This window comes from Ochlerotatus camptorhynchus, unplaced genomic scaffold, assembly GCF_037179485.1.
Source record: "Ochlerotatus camptorhynchus isolate MF236.1 unplaced genomic scaffold, CSIRO-AGI_Acam_v1.1 ptg000155l, whole genome shotgun sequence".
NCBI lineage: Eukaryota > Metazoa > Arthropoda > Insecta > Diptera > Culicidae > Ochlerotatus > Ochlerotatus camptorhynchus.
Genome location: NW_027040645.1, coordinates 274,203 through 293,694, shown reverse-complemented (window position 1 = coordinate 293,694; position 19,492 = coordinate 274,203). Strand labels below are relative to the sequence as shown.

General features: G+C 37.0%; 1 protein-coding gene across 2 annotated transcripts in view; it reads left to right on the top strand.

The window, feature by feature from the left end:
- Positions 1-1,523: 1,523 nt before the first annotated feature.
- LOC135701309 (putative fatty acyl-CoA reductase CG5065) overlaps positions 1,524-19,492 on the top strand; it is a 30,191-nt gene continuing 12,222 nt past the window's right edge. Inside the window, exons 1-2 of one of the 2 annotated variants that reach the window (XM_065222062.1) lie at positions 1,526-1,605; positions 1,712-2,258. The gene's annotated coding sequence lies outside the window, so the exon portion shown is untranslated. Of the gene's footprint in view, positions 1,606-1,711; positions 2,259-19,492 lie in introns of both variants that reach the window. The other variant, XM_065222061.1, reaches the window with a different exon arrangement.

Below are 19,492 nucleotides of genomic sequence, written 5' to 3'. Positions count from 1 at the left end.
TTCTCAGACTTCTTCGAACTAATATTGATACCATCACAACACTCAACAATTTTCACGTTTTTTTTCTACTAGGGGAAATGACGGCTTTAGCACTTTTTTATCTGTTATTGTCAGGGAGGTAAATGAATTCCTTGGGCGCTGATTTTTGGCATGAAGGTGCATCATATTGTAGAGCATCGTTTGTTAAAAAATGAACAAAAATTACCGAAGCCGTAATTTCCCCTACGTAATTAAAATACAACACAAATTCTTCTTTATCAACACATTAGATGAAACAGAAAAAAAAGTTGTTGAATATTACTTCCATACTGCTGCAACCGGCGTAGCGTAGCTCGAAATGAAAATATTTTTCATGCAACCGTTCGTACAAAAAATGTTTCGTTTTGATGTAGGTAATATTGTATCTGCTTTTGGGTATTATACATCAGGTTAAATTACGATGATCGATTTCACATGTGTTTTTGCTGCGTATCGTTATAGGTCACCATCCACTGTATAATTAACTTTATCATTTTTTCTATTAACTTGCACATTATAGCAAATCAAGATCAAGGATACCACTGGTATTAACTGTAATTATAATATTGGCATTTGTTGTAGTTGAATATAAATAATGATAAAACATATGCAGTGAGTGGTGACCATCCGAATTCTGTTTTAATTTATTGCTATTTTTGGCAAGAAGGTCGACAATTAATTCCATGTTTCGTTTAATCTTTTCGCAGAAATAGTCCTATCGATGGCATGCGGCTACTACAAAAGCTACGAGTTATCTTCAGCGCTCATTCAAAGGCTGCAGTTTATTCTAATCCAGGTTCGCATTTGGCTCCCATGCACCGACATTTTTTCTTCTGGGTGTTATCTGAACAAGCATACACGCTATTTCAAACTACCCAAATTTGGGTAGAATCCACCCAGATTGGTCAAAACTGAACCTACCTAAAAATGGGAGTGACAAGTTGACAAATGAACAAAGTCGATCAGATTCATGTCGATGTTGTTCATTTGTCAACTAGTTTACCCATTTTTGGGTAGGTTCAGTTTTGACCGATCTGGGTGGATTCTACCCAAATTTGGTAGTTTCGAAATAGCGTGTAACAAGTTACAAGAATCTGTTTTCAGCGCTGTAAGCGATGCAACAACATGCGCTATAAAAAAAATTCACTTTATAGATTTACGAATATATCTCGCGCAACAAATTAATGTGTATGGCGAGTAAAAAATATGGCGTGTGACATAACGGCAATAAAAAAAGCACCATTGACTAACCGATGCTCTAATTTGTTATGACATCTAGTGAGCGATTGTTGGTTTCATTTTGACCATTATAGCAAAAGCATTATTTATTGGTCGCCATCTCTTGTTAGCTTTCCATTGTATGAAAAGCTCGTGCGGAACTGAGGCTTTTCTTTTTATGCGTTAATCCCTTTTATGACCCCCACTTAATTCGATTGCGTTTCCTTTCCAAACACACCAAGGTTGACTATAATTTCTGTATGGTTTTCCATCTGATCAGTTGAGTCAACCACTCCGCGCGGTAAAGACGTTAGGCTAGCGTGACTATTTTCGCGCGTATTGTACAGATATTCATTCGTATAAACAAAGGTTTGTACATCCAAGCACTGCGATTTGATAAACGAATAAAGTGGTGTTATTTGTTGTGGACAGGTATCAATTTATTGCTAATTGCTGTTAATTAACAACATTGCAGATGCCAAAATAACAACGATAGAAATATATCTGTTCTCGACTCACGTTCTCGAACATAGAACATAATATCTGGCGTCAACCGAAAATACATTCTACATTATTTAAAACTGCAAAAGTATTATGCACTCAGATAAAGCAAGTATATTTCAACATCATCGATGAGTTCTGCTTCTCGATCAGTCGTTTGAAAAGTGGTTGCTTTCGTGATTGTACCCTTCCTGCACGATGGTTAAGCAGGTTGCACTGTTCGTAACATCAACAGGTTTTTAAGAGCTGCAATCGAGTGGTCCTTGTAAACTAAAATTCAGTCTTCGAATAAAAAAGTTCCCTTTTTTATTTGACACTCTTTCCGCGGTCTATAGACAGAAGAAATATGAATCTGTGCAAATGATTTGACACATATTGCGGATCAGTGCTTGTAAAGGCTATAACGACGTGGTTTGGCGAAAACTGGTTTATGAAATGCTGAATAATCCGCTGTTAGTGAAGTGCTTTGTAAGAAGACGTAGTATATATGAAAATAAACATTACCCTAAAAGGGATGATATGTGAGTCTATGTCCTGCGTTCTAGTTCGTATGCCATTTGAAAGAAATCAACATTCAACTTTTTTCTAATTAGATTATCCTTCAAAAAATTTCTCCAATATTGCACTAGTAAATCAATTTTTAAAACCACCTCTCCTCCTTATCAAAAATAAATTTAAAGTTCATTAAGGTGAAGTGAATACGAAAACTGTGAACAAAAGCAGCAATCAGAGCCGGTAAAATAGCATTTTTTAAATTCATTTAAAAATAAAATGCTTATAGTGTGTGAATTTTGAATTACATATTTTGTCTAAATTTCTATTTGATGTATGTACATTTATTTGATTTGTTTATCCGCATTACCGTTAATCTAATGGTTTCTTTCAAATCTTCCGAATACAAAATAATTATAAGTGGACTCTTAGTCTGTTATTTCATTTACTTCACATGTGAAAATATTCAACATCATATTCGCGTCATCATCATCACGCCATACATTCGGTTGATTACTGTGTTCACATGTAATAAACTATTTCCTTTCACTGGTAACACAGGTTATCGACAACCTTTCGGTTCATCTTACAACTGTTAATCCAGCTTTAAATAATGTTTGTAAGAATACGTCTTATTGTCTTTTGTTTTGCAAAATTTAAAAAAGGAGGACCTTTTTATTATCAACTTTATTATTGAGATTTTTAGCACCTAAAATGAGTACAAGTTTAAAGTAAACAAACTTTGTAGGCCTATCTTTTATTGTTTCATTTTTCGCCAGTACCTGTGCTGCTTTTCGACAACACAACAAGAACTTTTCATCAACACAACAAGAGCAACGATTTGAACAGATTTTTTCACCTCAGAAAATCACTTCGATTTTGGCAATACATTAACGTCATTAGAGGACCCGAATGACAACAACAAGTTAAAGTGATCACATCAAATTATCCAAATAAATAAATAAATAAATAAAATGCCGTCATAATTTGATAGCAACTCTCTATTACTTTTTCGAAGGGGCGTATCAGCTTTTGTAAACAATAAATTTGATCGTCGGTTTTGCGTAACTGGTAGCTCACCCACGCATACTAACTCCACTATCAGGTAGAGGAAAATTTCCCCTATATGATGGTAGTGTTAGCATGGTGGGCTTGATATTGGCGAAAATTTCAAAATTCTTGTGCAGATATATAAGATTAGAAATGCCAAGAGAAATATATTTTCCTAATATTTCCGTTGCAGCTGAAAACTGGAAAATCCTGGGATTGAACCATGGCCTTTTGGGGTGAGAGGCAATCACGCTTACCACTACACCACCTTGCGGGGCATGATCCAAAGATTCGTCGTCGTCAATTTTTTTTTTTTATCCTGAAACTGATAGGATGAGAACATAATACGATAAAAGCGAAGACATCAAATCAAGAAGACTGGCCACTCTGCCAGAATTTAAGCGACAGATACAGTAGCGCTTCGCTCGAGTGAAGGTGGAAGTAACGCATAGAGAAAAGAGCAAATACACAAACCTTTCTTCTGAGGTTGTTATCTTTGCTATCAAATTCGTTCGAAGCATTTACCTTTGCACGGCAGATGACGCGACTGTGCCGGTCTCATAGCGGTCGAATGAGAAAATGGAAGAGTTGCCAGTCTTCTTGATTTGTTGTCTTCGATAAAAGACTATTTGTGCTCTGTCGTGTATGGGAAAGGAGGGTAAAATGCACATAGGTGGAAAATTTTTCGTAACTACTCTGTCATATATGGGAAAGGAGGTTAAAATGCGCCCCCTTTTATCTCAGCTGCTAGTTGATATGATGGTAAAAAATTACTGACGTAAGTTGCATTTTAAACTTACTATGAGAATGGAAGCAAAAATCTGTTTAATGAAAGTCATGCGGTGCCGCTGGCAACACTTGTCTGCAGCAACATGAAACTCACTCTCGATTTATTTCCACGAAAAATCTCGCAAAAGAACCCATAGTAATTTGAAATTTATAAAATTGATAAAAATTTTGGCATTAACCACGCAAGAATAGTTAGCTAGTATCCATGAACACTATAGATACTATAGATTCCATAGATAAGCGGAGGAAAAGTATAATGTAGCTAAACGAACTGTCAGTTAGTGTAGCCAAACGAGCATGACGTCATCATGGTGTTGTTTGAGGAGAAGTATTGTAATATTATGAGCACCAGAGTTGCGACTTATCACAATCACGATCGTCAAACAGCTGATGGTACACACTTAGATTTTTTTGCCGAGATGGGCACCACCGAGCAGCTCGGCAATCTATTTTGCTGGTTCTCAGTTAAACATTTGCCGAGATTCAGTTAACAATCGGGAATTTTGCCGAGGTCTCGGCTAACAAACATAAATTTTGCTGAGATCTCAGTAAAAATAAATACCGAGCCTGCTGGGTGGTGCCAATCTCGGCAAAAAAACCTAAGTGTGTAGTAACGCTTTGTCCTCGTCGAAGCTCTCTCCATGACCATCCATCAAGTTGACGAAAGAAGTAAAAAGCAACTGGTGAATGTCGTCTTCGGTTGCGATCCATCACCGATCTGGTCATTCCCGACAATCACGACACTCATCTGTGCTCGCTTGGAAGCAGTTGCTGCTTTGCATGCTTATGTGAGTGTGTTGGTGAGTGAGCCCAACAGCTTCCGTTTAATGTTGCCTGCTTTGTTTGTAACTCACACAGTCGCGCCTACCGAGACGAACTTGGAATGCGTAGGCATTGTTTCCATTTTGTTCTGTCGTTTCGCCCTTTCTCATGATCGTACTGCAGAAGGCTTCACTGTTTTCGTTGTGCTTTTCATCATCTGCAGCGAGTGTAACGTTTTGCTTGTGAGCAGCGACCATTACTGATGATTATTGTTTGCCATGGCTCTACCTCTCACTGCGTGACAAAACGTTCTGTCAGCGATAGTCGGTTGATGTGAAGACGAGTGTCACGTGAGTGTCATGATATTTTGCATCACTGATGAGCACAAAACGCTTTCCACACTCCACATTCCGTTTTATTTCGCGGACAACTGAAGAAGGAAAGATAAAGCAAACCATTCCTCGATACATTGTTGCAAAGATTTGCTTTGCACTTCATTTTGAACTTTTACGCACGAAACAAAACAAAACAAAACTGCACAACGAAGAGCTCTATAATGGCATGAACGTTTTTCACGGATGCCAGTAAGATCATTTATTTTTCATGGTTGCCAAAACAACTTTTTGTGCCTCCGCGTATCTATGGAATCTATAGTATCTATACTGAACACTACCAAAATTAACGGGTTGATGATGCAAGTTGTTGGAAACATCATTTATCTTTCGGCTCGATAGCTCAATTGGTAAGTTTTTATTTTCAACAATGATCCAAACAGGTTCGATATCAAAAGTTAATCTTGGTTAAGTTTGAGTTTACCGCCATTAGTAGGGCATGAGGTACCCCGCGAATAGTAATGTGTAAAGCATAACCTTCAGGCGTGAACCTACGAAATTCAGTAGAGGAAGAACATAAATAAATTCTAAATGTATGCGCATCAGTATGCGCATTTATTGGATTTTTCTGAGGCATACAAATCTCTGGTCACGTCTTCCTTCGGAAGGGAAGTAAAGCCGTTGGTCCCAGCCCATGTGTGTTTAATGGGTGCGATATCCTACGCAGGTGTGGAAGCTCCCTTCCTGCACATTCGGTTGCCGTCAATGGATGGCAATCGATGTCCGTCGGTGATTGGCACTAGATTGCGGAACAGAGACCTACGTTAAATAAAGGAAAGAAGAAAAGTATGCGCATTTTGCCCCGTAGTACTCCGAAAACAGTTTTGTATGGCCTTTTAATTTTTTTTTATTTATTAGATTTCTAAAGTAAATCGAATTAAGCAATTTTCGTTAAACATATCAATAGCATAGTCATTTTACCTCCCAGCTCTCCTAAGCATATCTTCTCAGCCGTTTTATAATCTAAAAAAAGTTCCATATGTCGATAAACATGTAGTATGAAATTACTTTTTTTTATAGTGTCTGACAAAAATGTTTCCCAATTTTATAAATTTAAAATAACTTTCATTTGATGACTTTTTGTCCATAGTAGTCCTGTGTGCCGCCGCTGCCACCGCCGCCTCTTGATCGAACCCATCGTCATCGGTTACACGCCACCGTTATAATTTTTGATACGCCGTCAATGTTTTTTTAATACTTATAAATTTGCTGATTGCTGATAATAATGCACAAAAGGACAACGTTTCAAAAAATAATATTGTGGGCCCCTGGTAATCTGACTGTTTTTAATCTGAGCACTAATCTGCTCGTCGTACAAATTACAAATTGCTTAAACGATATTTAGCCGACGGAATGGAGAAAAGCGAACTTGATCGATGCGAAACGGAACGCAGAATCAAAACAAAACAGCAAATAAGGCTACAAGAAACTCCGTTTTCTGATGGTCATAGGGTAACTAGAACTTCAAATTAAAAAGATCTCCGGTAATATGTACGAAGTGTCATTCATGTTAACGGGGGTCCACGGTACACAAAAATGACATTGTTTCTTTATTATAGATCAGATGTATTGAATCGGTCAACTGTTTCCGGAGGTACCGGAGTTTCAAGCACTTCCACGCTATGCTCATAGAAGTCGAAAAAATTTCAATCCATGAAGATTTCTATACAGGGCTCTTGATCGAAGCCACGTCATCGGTTTGGTGATACCGCCATAACTGAATAGTAGAGATGGTCGGGTATGTAATTTAAATACCCAAATCCGTACCTGACCCGAACCCGAAATGTATTTTTTTAAAATACCCGTACCGGATCAGAACTCGAAAATTTAGTTTTTTGAATACCCGTGGTTGAGCTTGTTTTAATGCTCAAAATCAGTACTTTCTTAATTGTATAAGATACATGAAATACTTTCTCGACTATTCAACGTTTGTTGCTACCCGTACCCAACCCGAACCCGTAGGGTACGCGTCGAGTTTCGGGAAAAATACCGGTATCCGACCATCTCTATAGGCTATTTAATCCGCGATGGTTATAATTACTGAAAAAACACCTTAGCAAATAGTTGCAATACTATTCCGAAATGTTTTGATTGTGTTTTCCGTAACAATTTCAAAATTCAACTTTGAAATGTGGCATTTTGATAGCCACCATGCACACCGCCGCCGCTGCTAAGGCATACTATTTCATAGTACGTGCAAAATTAAACGTATGGTACTTATTTTTGCAGTCGTATCAATTAGCAGCTGATATAAAGACTGTACTCGAAATAAATTCAACAGACAAAAATGATTATCAAAAATTCATTTTAAGTCGGATATGTTTGAAACTCTCAGGGAATAAATAAACACATATAAGCTATGTTTTTGCAAAGTTGGTTTATTCAACCTCCTCCTCAACCAACGCTACCCATCGAATCCTGTGCAACACTTGAGTCATCTTTCTTACACACTTTCATCCACACACTTAGTTTTTTCTACCGAGCTCGGCTGTGCAAATCTGCATTCTTTCTTTCTTGTCGTTTCTGAAGACCTTCTTTCAGTTTTTAGAATTCGTTTTGATGCATTTTCAAAGTAAATAGAGATTACTGTTTTATGTGCAATAGTGACCTATAGTGATTTGATTAAAAGCAACCACATTTCGGAGACATAAAATAACATAGAAAATGGATCTATTTGATTACACTGTTCAACAATCTGGAATTTTTTATCTAGGGCAGAACAATTTTAACCATATTTGACTATATTGTGGCCCTGGAATATACTTATGCCCTTAGGGACTGTCCATAAACTACGTAGACAGTTTAGGGGGTTGGAAATTATCCACGGCCCATATAAAATTAAAAAAGTAATTGTATGGACAATTGTCTACGCAGGGGGAGGGGAGTCAATAATCCAAAAAAAAACTGTCTACATAGTTAATGAACAGCCCCTTATATGTCACTTTTATTTTTTTAAATACCGCTGATCTAGGATATTACCAACTATTGGTTATTTACTACCAACCTAAGCAAACATGTAAAGGGTGTCCGAGAATGTCTAAGCACGATTAAAAACGATAACGTATCTCTGTTTACAGCAAATTCGATTTTTATTTCGTATTCATGTTCATTATAGTATTCTCTTACAGTTAAACGTATAAAATCCGAGATCCGAACACAGTCGTAAGCCAAGGAGCGGATTTTCGATCTACGCTACTCATAAGCTTCAGCACAGATGTCATCCCAACTATTTTGGATACTTTTTCCCAGTCTTTTGCAAACTTTGTAACGGAATCCGCTACCTTTACATGTTACACAGCAATTGTTCGTATAACTTCCGAGCCCTCGGTTTGACGGATGCGGCTTGTTTTTCACTCCGCTTTGGTTTCTTCTGCTTCTTATACGTTTTTAGATCCATTATTGCCTTGGCCCGCTGGACGTTACTCTTCGAGGATCCCACTTTTGTAACCACGTCTCGAACCGAAGCACTTTTCTTGCAAGTGAAAGCTTGCACGATTTTCCGGTTCAGATTTTTGCTTGTCCTGGAAAGTTGCTTCATCACCATACTTCCGAATAGTGTTTCGAACGGCTCCGATGCTCCATTTGTGCAAGATCTTTTTGAGCTTTTCCGGTGCTTCGCATTGTCACGGAAATGTAAAGAACCGACCTTTGCTATACACGAAACTGTTGGTCTAAATCTAAACAATGATTCAGCGTGATGATCAGCTGAAACAAGCAGGGATGTTCCAAAATCATGCTGAGACATTATGGGATGTCTATAGCACTATAGCACTATAGCACTATAGCATACCAAGTAACAATTTTGGATTTATGAGGGTTCTGTAGACCATGATTTATGCTTGTAGAATGCTGTAAAACCTATATAAAACGTGCTGTTACTTGGGATTATTATTGCCCGAGGACCACTTTTCGAAATTAACTCAAGGAATATTGTTCTACATCATTTGTAAACGCTTTCTCGATGTTTCACCCCTCATTTCGGAAATATTTCTAATACTTATGTGGTGTTTTCAGTACACTGAGCTTCTCCGTGCTGTAAGCTCGCTGGTCTCATTCACGCTTGTAGGGTGGTACAATCTTAAAAAGTGAGCGGTGCTTAAAAAAACATGACATGTTAGAGCAAAAGTATATTTAGACTTTAACTCAGGATATTATAATTGATTGTAACTGACATGGATACATAGAAACTAGCCCTTCAATGGACAAATGTACATATGTATATCGTCTAAGTGATCATCGATGATCAAGAAATGATGTTTGTGTATTTTGAGAACTTCTACCGAATGGATCTGCTTAAAACTTTGCGAAAATCAAGTGTAATGAATATTTTTACTGCATCTTTGATTATTTTGGTGCAGCAATAATTTTGACATGCTATATAATGCTTCGAAAATAACCAATTTTGCATACATTTTCAATGGATTCCCTATCTTTATTTCCGACGGATTTTTTTGTCTTTATTATAGAGATTTTTTTGCCAGTAAAGATTAAGATAGTAATTTCCGACGGAGAAATTCACATTTCCATTTATTTCTCCCACGCACATGACACAATTGGTTCCTTCTTAGGCTCATACATTAACATGATAATGATAATACATTAACATGATTCGAAACACACTTGATTGAGAATTCGTCTGATTCTCAAAAGGAGCTATGCTTTTTAAAGTGTCTTTATATTAATATACATCAAATAGAGCTTCTGAATCACCCAACTTCCGTCTCTCTTCTACTTCCTCGCACCTCAAATTTAGCAAATAGCAATAAAGCAAATTTAACTTATTGCTTGCTTATTGCTCTCAACTTAATGATCTAGATGCACTTCCGTACACACTTAGAAATAACTATTTTTACACTAGACGTAATCCATATTGGACGTAAATCATTAAACGTAAACAAACATTTCAGGTAAAATTAAGTGTTCTCAAACCGAAACATAAGCAACTCGACGAAGAGAACTTTTGATTGGATTGATTTTCTCTTTCAACTGATTCTTATGTCAAAAGGGCCGCTTACATGTGCCGGTCTCAAGGAACCGAAATATACATGACTTTTTCGTAGTGTGTAGTTATTAATTGTGAGCTTTCGATGACTGTACCTTTTTTGCATTAGTATAATTGTGTGGCAAGTACAATTATACTCTATGCCCAGGGAAGTCGAGACATTTTCCAACAGGAAAAATTCCTAGACCGGACCGGGAATCGAACCCAGCAACCTCAAGCACGATCTTGCTTTGTAGTTACACCTTTTCTGACTGAGCTAAGGAAAGCCCCTAACTTATGTACTTACACAATTGTTGCTCTCCCAACAACATCCCAGTAAAATCTGTATATGATATTCACATTTTTCCTACGAACTACGAACGTGACCAGATGTTATTGGTTTTATAAAGTTCGTTGTATGAAGAAAATATCTAGTCCCGAAATTAGACTTTTTATGTAAATAATATTATTAGCTAACCACGCGTATTGCATGCTATGCTATTTTAATGGTAAATGCTTTTTAAAGAGGCACATAATGTTATTTTACACAGCCTCACGTTCTGTGAGCTCGAGCAGGTGGTTCTTAAGCCATGGATCAATTTATTAGCAAACATTAGGTTTCACAGAGATCCTGAAACACCATTATACTTTGTCTTGGAGTCTTGTGATCTTGGATCTCACAAATTGATCGGTTTCAAATATATCTCGTGGCGTGGCGAAACCGTATTTTTTTTACTTTCACTTGTGAGCCCAGGTATAAACGTATTGCCCAGTACTGCCTCACCATAATGACGAGGCTTCGAACAGACCTTCTACGCCACTCGGTCCAGCTGAACAATTACTGCTCACACTTGACTCAAGTACTACGTTCAAGGCAAATGTGAAAGAAAGAAGCAAAAAATATGCTTACATCATAGAACAGTGAACCACGAAAATTATTTAACTGATGATGCGAAGCTTATGATTTGATGCCTTGGTGTGTCTTGATTTTTCATTTTTTTTCAACCTTGACATAAGGCCTCCAATCGCTTTCCAACTGCAGAATAAAAAATTGCATTTTAATATCTTCCAACAGGTTGATGTTCATGACAAAACAGAGAGAATCAGGTTGATCGATTTGTTTTCATGACAAAACACATGTTGACACACGACGGTAAATACACTTAGATGATGATCTAAACCACATCACACAAACAGTCAAATAAAATGGAATCACTGTCTAATTATTTTTCTTTATGCACAACGTTGGAATGAGGCAGTTATGAAGACACGTGTTTTTCCAAAGAAGAAGGTCAATAAGCAAAATTCGATGCGATGAACGGATTTTGTAAACGCCGCAAGACGCAAAAATCATGGAGCGCACTCTTTTCTCTTGGCGAGACAAATAAATTGAATTGAGTTGCACAATTAAATTAAGTTACCCATTCTACGGTGAGACAGCAGCAGAGTAATTGAAGATCGAGTATCCGTTAAGTGATTGCAATTTTATTGTGCAATTCACACTTGGCCTACAAAAAAGATTTACATTATTACATTAAGCATCCGGCAGTCTGCAGACGATGATTTTCAATAGTTGTTGATTCTGATCGAAGTGGTGATACACATCAGAAGTGGTGATACACATCACAAACAGACGTAATACTTCCAATGAATCGTCGTACACGCATTTAACGATCAATTTAAATATTCTTAGTTTCGCGAATCTTCGAGCACAGCGCTGGAAACGGATCACTATAACGTTTCAATACATTCTATTGAACTTGTATACAACATTGTTTGAGACTTGGCACGCAAGCTTTTTCTCCGCGAATAGCTCGTGAGATATTGTTGGTGAATTCCGTGACGATATTTTTTAGGAAAATTTATTTAAAGATCGTCTGCGCTCTTTTTGATTTTTAACAACTGATTTTGTTGATTCCAGTAATAGTGGTGTACCTACCGATGTGGTGTAGGGTTTATGCCAGAATAATGGTGGAAACTAGAAAATTATATTTTTCGTAGGTAAAAGTGGAATCCATTAGAAACCAATGCGTTCCACTATTATAGGAAACAAAGTTAGCAACTACCACAACTACTGGAACAAGGATCCCATTAATGGGAATGAATTTTCGAAAATGTATGCAATGTAAAAACAATGTAATATTTTTCTAGTAAAAGAAATTGACGTTTAACAATTATGTTCACACCGTTATATTAGTTCCTCCATTACTGGTTCACCCACCCTATTCGGTTAAGGATGCGTATAAATAATAAAAGGTGTGCAATATCTCACCAATTCCTATGCGTTGATTTCAAGTGTTGCAGCAAATTGAACTCCCAGATGGTTTTCCTTTTCGATTTTTGGCCTGATAAAAACTGTGTAAATTTTTCCTAATTGGAAGGTTAATCTTGACTTCAAAATCGGAACTTTGCATATTTCATAGATTAATTTTGATAGAGAAGAGGGACAAGACAACAGTAGGTACTCAGAGTTAATATCTCTACAATGAGTAGATTTTTGAAACTCATAGATGCTTAAATTTATTCAAAGTAACCTTACATTTGACAACAAATCAAAACATTGAGTAAAATGATGCAACACGACTGAAACGATGCTTACAATATCATTATCCAAATAAAAGACTCATCATACATAGAGGACCTCATTTAAGCAGATTTACAATCATACACACTAAGTTTTTTTTTCTTTCGAGCTCGGCTGTGCAAATATCGACAAAACAGAGATCTCAGCAAACATTTCATTTGTTTGCTGAGATTCAGCTAAGCATTATCCGAGACTCAGCAATCAAATGTCACTTTGGCTGAGATCTCAGTGAAACTAATTTTTATCGAGATTTCCACAGCCGAGCTCGGTAGAAAAACCTAAGTGTGTACGTTATTACAATTAGGGTTGCTTATAAAACATGTTTTTCGACATGATGGAATCATTGAATACTATAATGATATTTTTTTACAAGAAGCGGTTGAAAAGTTTGTGTTCGACACATTCACGGAACATAAAATCGGTTATTGCGAAACTATGCTTTATATGTCATTCATATACTTTTCAACCACTTTTTGTAACATATAGTACAAGTACAACATGACATTAGCATTAGAAGATTTTGTTCAGCACGAGTCGTATATTTATACAACGAGGCTTGCCGAGTTGAATAATTACGAGTGCTGAAGAAATCGCATTTTACAACGAGTTGCATACAACAAAGCGGCAGCTGCAGATCATAATTTCTTCCGCTATCATTCGTATGCAGGGAGTGCCGAAATGACAACTTCCTGAGCTCCGAGTGGCACTGTTTGGTAATTTTTAAGTCGACTTTATTATTATTAGTTACTGGTTTATTTTGGGCATGCATTGGTTTACACACTTAGTCTAATACATTTCTAAGTGAATTGTGATTTGACGTATGATATTTCCTTGTTTTGCGCAGTATTTGAATCGGTTATTTTGTCAATGAAAACATGTAACAAATTATTTCCCTATATATCAACTTCTGCTGGCTGGTCATGCTGAGTCACCATAAGCATGACCTATCACAAAACGATTTTTTTTTTCATCTCTCCAATTATGTTGCATTGGTTGGTGTATGAAGGAAAAAATTTCATTACCAACCTTCGTTGAGAACCGTGGAAAATCAATTGTTCGAAAACTATACAGTCTGTGGCATTGCACGGTACGGCCTTTATTTCTTCGTCTGCAAGCAAGCATTTTCAATACACATTATCACGTGGAAATATTGAGTAATTTTTCTTTTAGCTATGATTTAGCATGGAGAGACCTTCATGAAACGATTGATGCTGATGATTGAATAAACATAGTCAGGGGTTGACCACATTCCACGTGGACAATTTTTGAGAGGTTTTAGACAACCCCTTCCTCTGCGTGGGTAATGAAAATTTACAGTGCATGGAATATGCGACAGTATAAAACCATTGACGTTATGGGTTCGAACCAATGTACTTTAGCATTTTTTTTATTATTTTACCTAGAATACTAGTCTCGTCATCAACTTTTTGATCATTGTCACAAAATAGAAATGTTGATGGTTTGAGCTATATATATATATTAAATAAAAATAATAATTTGAGGCAACTATACTTAACAAACGAGATCTCGGCCGCAAATTTCCACTATTCCAGTTATAGAGCAGTTCCAACACCAAATGACGAATTAATCAGACACGACCTTCAGAGATTTGCATGATACTTTGCATAACTGTTTGTTATTGGCATTCACTATTATCGAAGACAACATATCAAGAAAACTGGCAACTCTTCCATTTTCTCACACGACCGCTACACTGAGGCAAATAAACTTAAGAATTTCATAAGGCTTGACTTATGAACGACACATATGAATTTCATAAGCGTGACTTATGAATGATTTTCGTCTATCATGTAGCTCTTATACGCCTGTAACCATTTATTTTTTCAAGCGTTGAAAGACGAGTGGTCAACACACAGGTCTCGTAATCTCAACGTCCATAGTTCGGTTCCGGTCTGTCGTTTTATTATTTTTTTTGTCAACATTATTTTTAATAAGGCAAATCAGTGAAATTCATACTGATTTCTTGTGGCTAAAATTCATAAGTAGATCTTATGGAATTCTTACGTCCATCTGCCTCAATGCATGAAACAGGAACAATCGCGTCATCTGCCGCTCAAAGGTAAACGCTTCGAACGAAGTTGATAGCAAAGATTACAACCTCAGAAGAAAGGCTTGTGTACTATATTTGCTCATATTTCTATGCGCTGCTTCCACCTTCACCCAAGTGCAGTGCTACTGTATCTGTCGCTTGGATTCCAGAAAAGTTGTCAGTCTTCTTGATATGATATTTTCCCTGTTATGCTAAAATTCGGCAATGTTTATTCATATAACGATACAACTTTACATTTCTCGACAATGAAGGGACCGTCCAGATAGGGCGAGATCTACATTCAGAAAAGTAATTCATTAACCTACTTGTACAATTCTAGTAGCACTCCGGGTTCCAAAAGTGTATTTGTCTAAGGATCCGTGATCTGGCGGGTTTCGAGATATAAAACACCGAGAAATAGAGAGTAGACTATATTGAAAATATTGCTTCTAGTCAAAATGACGTCTGATAATTAGTTTTAGGTAGTAATTCATGGAATAATATTTACGACAAAACTGTTAATAGGCGAATGAACTCTTAAGTTTAAAACCTCCTTAATAAACAAAAAAGGCAAAATTATACGAAATTTTGGGTAATTAATCCAAAAACGTGTTAAAAAGCAAACAATGTCTCTCTTTAATATTTTTTTTTTACATTTTTCATTGAAATTGCTAACTTCAGTCATATTTCTATACATGATTTGGCGAATTTGGCAACAATTGAAAAACATTAAATTTTGGATATTTTTTAAACTTTATTATTTAAAAATAACCATTTAAAAAATCACCAAAGGTATAACGTCGAGGAGCTAAGCCAGTGTATCCGAAAAAAAGGATCAATTTCGCAATTTTTTGTTGGCGAACAGAAACACTTTAAAAGAATGCAGTTTTCAGCATTTTATTAGAAACTATTTTAAATAACATTTTCCCAAATTTTGGTTTTTGAAATGTGCAGCCAGGTGGCGCTGCAGCCGTCTAAGTGATGGCATTCCCAGCGTGAAACGGTTTGCGGGCGGAAACGATTTGCAACCGGAGGTAGTCCTAGAACAAAATGGATAAAAGTTTTATAAACTAGAAAGTTCAAACTAGTGAAGTACCTGGCCGATTGTAAAAATATTGATTTTTGACAAAATGGCGTGCGTTTGATAAAAATGGTCTGACTTTCAGGAAAAAATATCAAATATAATCGTTAATTACAAAAAAAACATTTTGAGATAAAGATTAAAACTCAGGTACTTCACTAGAAAAAAGTATGTAGTACAAACTGCGCTAGATTAAAGGCCGGCGCACAATGCATACGTTTTCGGGTTTTTTGACAAATAATGCATGGACTAACTGTCAAAAAACCTGAAAACGTATCCATTGTGCGTCGGCCTTAAGAAAGACTAAGTGCGGGTTGCGCTTAATAGGCTGGAAATGGGGTAGTTAACCCTATTTCGTCGAACATATAAGAGGAAATTCGGAGATAACGGCTGCGTCAATAGGATATTTAATTTTTTATATAGCAATTCAAACCAATTTATTTAAATAAATTGATTAACGTATAGCGTATTTCGCACCAGACGCCTACACTAAATGTATATATAGCGTTACTTGTTAAAATAGAATACCACATCGGAACACTGGACTAAAGGGTGTACCGTTTAAAATCTGCACACACTCAAATTGCTCTAACTTTTGATCCGTTGGGTAAAATTAATTTAAATTTTGCGTAGACATAGTTTAATGTGTATTGTTTACACTCTGTGAGTTGATTTTATCAAGTGCGCAAAAGATTTCAAAATGGCGACAAAAGAACAGTGCATGCGCAAAAAAGTTTTGCACTAGTACTTTGAGCATAAGGGTCTGTCGCATCGTGCCATCGGAAAAAAAGTTGGGAATCCCGAATTCCACGGTGTCTGGTAAAACGGTTCGAAGAACGTCTGACTTGATCGGAAGCGAAGGTCCGAAAAAAAGCCGTCTGGTCAACGGGAACGATCACAAACGCGTGGTTGGGGCCTTTAAACGGAAACCGAACGGTGTCTGGTATCATAAAACGGTTCGAAAAACGTATGACTGTTGATCAGAAGCGAAGATCCGCAAAAGCCATCAGGTTAACGAGAACGATCACCAACGCTTGATTGAGGCCTTTAAAAGGAAACCGAACGCCTCAGTTCGAGATGTGGCTAAAAAGTTGCATATGACCAAGACTTTCGTGCAGAATACCAAAACTCGAGCTAGACTACGTACGTTTAAGGTTCAAAAGCCCCCAAACCGTGACGAGAAACAGAATACGGTCCGAAAAAGCCGTGCCCGGAAGTTGTATGACCAGAAGTTAACGAAACCACACTGCTGCGTAATGGATGACGAGACATATATGAAGGCGGACTTAAACCAGATTCCAGGAAACCTATATGTGACTGCCAAGGATAAGTGCGATGTTCCCTAGAACCCCTGGACACAGAAGATGTTGAAGCTCGCCAAGAAGTTCTTAATTTGGCAAGCGATTTGTACTTGTGGAAAGCGGAGTACACCTTTCGTTACCGCAAGCACCATGAATGGACAGGTGTATTTAGAAGAGTGTCTCCAAAAGCGGCTTCTCCCTCTCCTGAAGGCTCACGACGGTCCAATGATATTCTGGCTAGATTTGGCATCATGCCACTACACGAAAGACGTGCTAAGGTGGTATAAGGCGAATGATGTCGATTTCTTGCCGAAAGATCTGAACCCCCAAAACACTTCGGAACTGCACCTAATAGAAAAATACTGGGCCGTTATGAAGGAGCACCTTCTAAAACGCCCTAAAGTGGTGAAGAATGTAGAAGAAATGAAGAAAGCATGGGTTCCCTAAACAGTCTGCATCGTGCTCTATTTGCTTTTTGCTGAAGGAAACTTTTCAGTGCCCAATAAACCTGAAAATTTTTCTACCTTTCTACCTACCTCTTATTCCTCTTCGATCTTTGTTTGAAACCTACCCGAGGTAATCCTTCTTGGATATCGATTTGAAAAATTCCTCTTCGATCCTTCGGAATTTTTTTGTGAACAAATGAAACAACGCAAACGTTTGGGATTTTTTGCATTAAATTGCTTAAATCTTCCTTTCATTGGTGTGTGACCTCTGTGGCTCCTTGGGGTCACATCGGAAGGAGGTGGCCTCCGGTGGGGATTGGTAATTGGCTGGCGTTCTAGAGACCTGAAAATGGACAAAAGTTACTTTTATCAATTGAACCTTATTCAGAAAAGATTTTTGTTCTATGTGAACCTCTAAAACAAAAAAAAAAACGATTTTAAAATTTAGAAAAAAATATCTGAAAAAAAAAAGTTGATTTTTCACTGTTTTTTTTCACTTAAGGCAGGCCTGAAAATTATTTATTGTTACTTTTTTCATGATATCAGTGGTTCACATAGAGTAAAAATCTATTTCCTTTAAGATGCGCCAGGTTTCAAGTCATTTGGATTTGAGTTATCTTTCCCGCCAATTTGGAAAACACCGTTTAGAGAAAAACGCGTTTAAAGTTTTGGGTTGTGTAAAAACATGATCTCTGGATCTTACGGTTAATCGGCGATACCGGGGCCATAGATCATTCCTTCCTTGTGCTCGTAGCATTTAAAAAAAAAATTAAGGTAAAATATAAAAAAATCGATAAAAAAATTTTTTTACTTGTATTTCTCCCCTTAATGCAAAACACCGCTCATGGAATAATGCTCAAAGCAATTCCAATGGTAATATTCTGTTTGACGATTGTTCTGCAGGTTATAACACTATTCAATATCCAAACAGCCCAACATGCTTTCCTTGAGTAAGAAATCTCTCAACTATTGATTTGACCTTAACTGATTCATGTTAACTTTGTAGCCAATTGGTTACCCATGCTGACTTCGGTTCTGATCACCTTCCAATTACTTTTGAAATATCCCAAGAAATAATTTCTAATCCCAACAGCTCTACTTTCAATTACTGATTGGGAGCAATATCGAACATTTATGAAAAATAGCTTTGATCCAAACATTCCTTTGCAAACCAAAAATGAAATTAATTATGCTCTTGAATCTCTGACTACTTCTATAGTTGAAGCAAGAGCTGCTTCAGTAACAAAATGCGAGATTAAATTCGATTCAATTATAACAGACGACGATCTTCAGCTCTTGATCCGTCTTAAAAAAAAGTCCGTAGGAGACAATATCAAAGGTCACGCGATCCTGCCGTGAAAGTTATCTGGCGGGATTTGCAAAAACAAATTAAAAAGCGATTCTCTGCCGTAAGGAACAAAACTTTAGAAAATATTGTTTCTAAATTAGACCCGAGTTCCAAACCCTTTCGGAAACTCACAAATTTTTTGAAAAAAACCTCAAAAGCCTATTCCAGCGCTTAAAGAAAGTGGTAAGATTTTGATCACAAATTCGGAAAAAGCTCAGAAACTTGCTAAGCAATTCGAGAGTTACCATAATTTCAGTTTGGGTCTTACTAGTCCTATTGAGAATCAGGTTTCTCGGGATTATCTGAATATTTTCTCTCGGAAAAACTCTTCATGGGGGTCCAAACTGATTTGGACGAAATAAGATCTATAACTAAAAAGTTTCATAATATGAAAGCTCCAGGTGATAATGGAATTTTCTATATCTACATCAAAAAACTCTCAGAGAGTACCATGGTAAAATTATTCAACAGATGTTTTC